The sequence below is a fragment of the Trichosurus vulpecula genome, chromosome 4 (genome assembly GCF_011100635.1).
Source record: "Trichosurus vulpecula isolate mTriVul1 chromosome 4, mTriVul1.pri, whole genome shotgun sequence".
Lineage (NCBI taxonomy): Eukaryota > Metazoa > Chordata > Mammalia > Diprotodontia > Phalangeridae > Trichosurus > Trichosurus vulpecula.
The window spans coordinates 230,304,019-230,310,018 of NC_050576.1; the positions used below are offsets into that span (position 1 = coordinate 230,304,019).

Here is a 6,000-nt window from a genome sequence, read left to right on the forward strand (position 1 = left end):
TCCAGTATCTCCTCCTTATCAAAGCTGATGCTCCCTTGGTGATCCAGCCTGCCCCAACCCTCAGGGAGCTTATAGGTATTTGGGATGCAAGAACCTTCTGTTCAGGATTGGATCTCCCATGGCTTTTTTTCCTCTGACATGCTAGTTTCTAGTCAGGCTTTCTTCCATTTTAAAGTGACTAGTTTACAACGATCTTGAATTTGTCCCAATTGTGTGTGACAATATCTCATTCCTCCACCTCCTCCAACCCTGCCCTGGCATCTGGAGAGAGAGCCTGAGCATTGAGCTCATCCCATGACAGACTGAGCAGACCTTCCATTTCCCTTGCTGGTGAAAGGCCTGGACTACAATGTGTACTGACCAGTGCTAGCATCTTTGCAGGGACTTAAGGTTTCAGAGGGCTTTACATGAATTAGCTCATTGACCTTCGCAGCAATACCAAGAGGCAGGTAGCAGTAGGGAAACTTGTGAGTTCACCAGCGTAGGGAAGTTTTGTGTAGAAACCCCTTCCACTGACACAGGACCCTCCTCCGTAACTCTAGACTTGGAGAGTTATCTGGGTCTACCCAGAGGTAAAGTGACTTTGCCAGGGCCACACAGCTGGGGTGTATCAGCGGCAGGACTTAAACGGAGGTCTTCCTGATTCTTGAGCTTCATTTCCCCATGATAAGTACCTTAAGAAATATTGTTTCTATTTTATGGGTAAGGAGACAGAAGGTGAGAAGAGTTAAATGATTTTTTCTTTCAGTTAGTACCAGACAGGCGGGAGTTAAACCCATAAAACATGGGAAGGCCCAATGGGGTCTCTCCTACGTCATACTGCCTGTCTATAGAAGAAGACATTTAAGTTACCCAGAACTGACTGTACCAAATACCCATTGGTTCTTTTATTTTACCCAAGGCAAAGCCAGTGTGGTCACAAGGTACCACATAAATGCCAACTCTTACTGTTGTTTTTACAGAAGGGGTGTCTGAGGGTCAGGGTTAGTGGCCATAGTTTCCACTAGCTTATTTAGTTCTCCAATGAGCCACGTAATAAGGGAACACTCAGCACAATGTTGAGCGAAAGGATGATATGGTAGACAGTATTAGTTGAGACTGAGAGCAACTGGTCCTGACTTTGCAATTACTACTCATGTGACTTTGGATCAGTCACTGAACTCCTGTGGGTATCAGTTTCCTTATCTGTAAAATGTAGGGGTTGGGCTGGATCAAATGTTCTTAACTTTTTAGAGGACTCCCCCTACCTTGGCAGTCAGTCTTGATGAGGGCACAGTCTCTGGGAACCCCCTTGAATCTGGAATACAGTCTCTGGGAGCCCCCTTGAACTGTCCTTGAATCTTCCAACTGGATCTGGCCTTCCCCTAAGGCCACAAGCCTCACATTATTATTAGGCCCAAATCTCTACCTAAACCTTGCCCTCTGTTGTTCGGCTACTTCCTACCCTTAATCCCATTACCTCACCTTGCCCTCCTTGGACTTCCCCTCAAGACCCTCCCTAAACCCCTCCTCTAGTCACCCCAGACCACCCCTCGATCCCTCCTACAATCTTTGTGTATATAATCTCCATCTTGCCTCCATGAAGGTGCTCAGATTCAATCTAATTCAGTAGGTTGAATCTGGCCCGCTTGTGGAAACAGGCGTCACAAAGGGGGGGATTTCTTAAGACAGCCCATTGTGGTGAATCCCTAATAAACTTTCTCTTTTCCCTTGGCTGAGAAGGCTTGAGTCGAATTCTTTTGGCAGGACCCGGTGCGTCAACATTTTGGGGTGTCCACCACCCCTCAACCTTTTACCTCTTCAGTCTGGGGAAGCCTATGGACCCCTACTCAGAAAAATGCTCTTAAAGGCATCAAATAAAAGGCACAGGATGACAAAGCAATCTGATTATAGTGAATTATAGTTGTCAAAATATCCAAAATTACAAGTTCAGGACCCTGTAGGTCCTCTTGGATTAGATTCTTTCTAAGGTCCTTCCCCATCTTTAAATCTGTAATCCAGATTGTCTCTGTTTTGAAGAAATAGAAACTTCCCCTCAGATGTACCCAGGTTTCCTCAGTTTATGTGCTACTGGGTCCTCTTAAGAATGATTTAGAAAATGATGGTAAAGCCACTAGAACTTTTGAAGGGAATATTTATCATGAGCAAGAATGTAGGGCTAGAAGGCCCCTTGGAGGCCACCTCGTACAACTCCCTCACCTTAATAATGAGGAAACTGAGACCCGAGCAAGTCAAAGACTTACCCAAGGTCACATGAACATAAATGGCAAAGGTGAGACTTGAACCCGGGTCTTCTGAACCCACATTCAGCCTTTGTATGACAAGAGATAGGGTCTGGACTCCTGATTTAATTAGTTTATGAGACTCTAAGTTGAGAAGATTCTCTCCACCAGTATGACCTTCTAGTCTTAGAGAGCTGACTGGATCACCAAGCAGTTAAGTGACTTGCCCAGGATAACACACTGCCAGTGGGTATCAGAAATAAAACTCGAACCCAGAAATTCTTGCTTTTCGATTAGCTCTCCAGCTCTTAGCTCATGCCTCTTTTCTACTCTACCACGAGTTAGGAAGGAATACAAGGAACAAACACAGCAAAGCCAACTGGTCATGAGGAAAGCAGTTACCTCAACACTAGAAAGGCCCAGTTTTCTTTGATCCAAACACTGTGATCCTTTCACAGTAATGTTTACAAGAGGCATGGAGTCTCCCAAAAGCTCCCAAACACAGCATCAATAATTTTTTTTTCTTTAAAAAAAAAAAACTACTCCTGTTTGAAAACTGGCCCATTGGATAATTTGGGCGGCAAAATCTTTTTGCTAAAGTTCACAGATTTTTTTTCCCTTGAAAGGAAGGATTAGAGATTATTTTGAAAGAGCATCTTTTTCACACAGTGTGAATGGACCCCAGGAGTTCCCATGGGAATTGGCCGCATACATTTCAAGCCTCCCACAAGACGCCTATTGTTTCCCCGCATGCCTCTCAGTTTCTCCTGTCATGGCATGTTTCTACCCTAAAAGCCTTTGAATGTTGAGCCATTTCAATTGAACAGAAAGGGGCAGGCTGTTGGACCCTATTTTTTTTTAAACTCATACAGTTTATATTTTTACAGGCTAATTTTCATAATCACATACAAATTAGTAATTGCATTTTAATTATTCTGGCTGATCTCCATCACAAACTTTACTGAAATACAGACAAATGGAAAACATTTTTCCTCAAAAGGGAATCAAGAGTCTATGAAATTGTACCTTTGTAGCCACTAAATATTTAAAAACCAAGGATTAGTAGATTCTGCTTACCCCATACATACCCGGCATACATTTTCACTTGACACTGTTGATTTTGCCATTCATATTGGCCTGGGGGGTGGGGGAGGGAAGGAACCTTGCTAAAAAAAAAAATCCCACTTAAAATACTGTTGCTTTCATTTCTATAGCAATGATGCAGACTTTTTTTTTTTGCTAGTGTAAAGGAAATTCCAAGTTAAATAGACTTCTTTGTATGCACATTTCAGTAAATTAAACAGTTACACAAGCCACCTTAAATAGGGGATTCTGGAGGCAAGACAAAATTGTGTAAGGGATCTTGTAATTGTAAAATTGTAAAAAGGGATCTTGGTTGATCATGGGAGTGGTTTAAGTACACAAGCCAAATAAAAATGGGGGGGGGGGGGTGGTTTGCCTGAACAGTAATTCAGAAAACTCCCACAGAAAGAGAGTGAAGATTGCAATTTCTAAATCAGTCTTGTGGTCTCTAGTGCCCTAAATGACTACAGAGATGCCCTTTAATTTTTCTTCCAGAACTCTGGAGCAAGGTCAAGTCCTCTAGTTCACAAAGTTTCTTGGAGAAACGAAGGGATTGTTGGGATTTTTTTCTTTTGGTCGGGAGTGGGGAAGGGGGAGGACCAAAGGAAAATATACACGCTGTCTCTAGGAGAGCTTATTAATTCTGAAGCAGGGAAGCAAGCCTACCACAACCTGGCCACATACAAAAGTCTTTCTCTTACAGTCATAATTTAAATGCATGCATCAGAGGTTCCCCACAATACCCAAGCAAGGCTATTTGCATAATCTGCCAACTAGCTAAGAGTTAAGGTTGCTTCAACCCCTCACCGCCCTCTTCCTCCCCAACACCGCCCCCCCACCCCCCCTGCCCCCGCTCCACCTCCACCCAATCCCTTCATTATTTGCTTTTCAAAGACTAATGGACAGGAACACAGGCAGGCAGTCATACCTCTCAGGGCAGGAATCTCTGGCCATCAGAAATAATGAAAAGTATAATGCTTGGTCTTTAGAGAAATTCTGCTCCAGATCAGTCCAGGGGGTGAAGAGTTTGGCCCCTGCCCCTGGTATGTGAAGGCAGCTGACCTGCTTGTCAAATCACCCTGCTGTACACTGGGTTCACTCACCGTGGACTTGTCATGTAGAATCAAGCAGACGAATATCTCGGCTCCACATTCCCCACCTTCTGATCAGAATGATCGCTGGAGCCAAGCTTCTCCTGGGACACCCTGGTGGAAAGTTCTCTGAGTAGATCCCTGGGATGAATGGGTCAGATTTGTCCAACAACTCGTGGTTTAAGCCCTGTTAATGAATAACCTACTTTAAGGAATCAAGGAAGTTTTAAGTTAATATCAGATTGGGGACTCTTATCAGAAATCAGTGAAAAGGCTAAGCTGGTTTTGTGGTGAGGGGGAGAGAGAGGCCAGAGAGGATAGGGGGAAGAATAGGAGAGCAAGGGCCAAAGCCAAAAGGGGGAAGAGGAAGGAGGCTGTGAAAGGAAAGGAGAAAAATGGCCAGTCTTTGATGGTGAGAGTAGTAAAAGCTAGAATGCCTAGTGCAGGGACGCTGAATGAAGCGCCTGTAAGAATTTTGAAATTCACAGCTGTATTTTCTCCCTGGAATAGGTCAGTCCTATAGACAGAAAAGCAGAATATAAGTAGAAACACTCAAATTTCTGTCACTTGCATGGAGGTAATCAGTTCCCAAGCCCACAATCTCCTTCACATTACTATCCAATCCATTTTCAATTCTCCAGCCTCTCTGAGACATAGATCTGTTTTCCTAAGGCTAGCAAACATAGCTATTGCTGGCAATGACAAAAACACAATGAGATTTAATAGTACTTTCCTCACAACAACCCATTGAGATGTGAGGGCTACTCTCCCTATTTTACAGATGAGAAAGTTGAGTCTCAGTGAGGAACTAGCTTCATTCATAGGCTGCATGACAAAGAGGCTGGTGCTGCTCATACCTTGCTGAATCTGGAATCCCAGTGAGATTAGATGATGAGATCACAGATTCAGAGCTCAATGGAATCTTAGAGACGATCTAGTTCAGGAATTCTTACCCTTTTCTTATATCCTGGATCCCTCTGGCAAGGCAGTTTGGTGGAGTGCTTTATAACCTGCCCTTCCCCCCACTTTTCCAGTCTTCTTACACCTTACTCTTCTCTTCATCCAGTGACACTGGCATCCTGACTGTTCCACAAATAAGATGCTCCATTTTTCAGTTTTGGGCATTTTCTCTGGCCATCCCCCAGGCCTGGAATGATCTTCCTCCCCTTCTCTGACTACTGAACTCTCTGGCTTCCTTTATGGCCCAACAAAAATCTCACTTTCTATAGGAAGCCTTCCCCAGTTCCTCTTAATCCCAATGTCTTCCCCCTTTCAATTATTTCCCATTAATTCTGTATAGAGCTTACTTTGTATACATTTGCAGGTTGTCTCCCCCATTAGATTGCAAACTCCCTGAGGGCAGAGACTGTTTTTTCTTCTTTTTGTATCGCCAGTGTTTAGCACAGTGCCTCACACATAGTAGCTGCTGTTAACAGGATTTTACTGAGCCAGTCTCTAGCCTGAGAATGATGAAATAGCAGTGCCAGTAATCAGGGAGCCATTTAATTAATTAGTTTCATTATAAGGAACAGATTAAAAAAATCAGAATTCCCTCCACAGTGCTTAATAAATATTGATTGAAGACCTTCTCAGAATCATGTTTC

General features: G+C 43.6%; 1 protein-coding gene across 1 annotated transcript in view; it reads right to left on the bottom strand.

The window, feature by feature from the left end:
• VEPH1 (ventricular zone expressed PH domain containing 1) overlaps positions 1 to 4,452 on the bottom strand; it is a 221,833-nt gene extending 217,381 nt beyond the window's left edge. Inside the window, exon 1 of the mRNA XM_036756099.1 lies at positions 4,409 to 4,452. The gene's annotated coding sequence lies outside the window, so the exon portion shown is untranslated. The remainder of the gene's footprint in view (positions 1 to 4,408) is intronic.
• Positions 4,453 to 6,000: the final 1,548 nt, after the last annotated feature.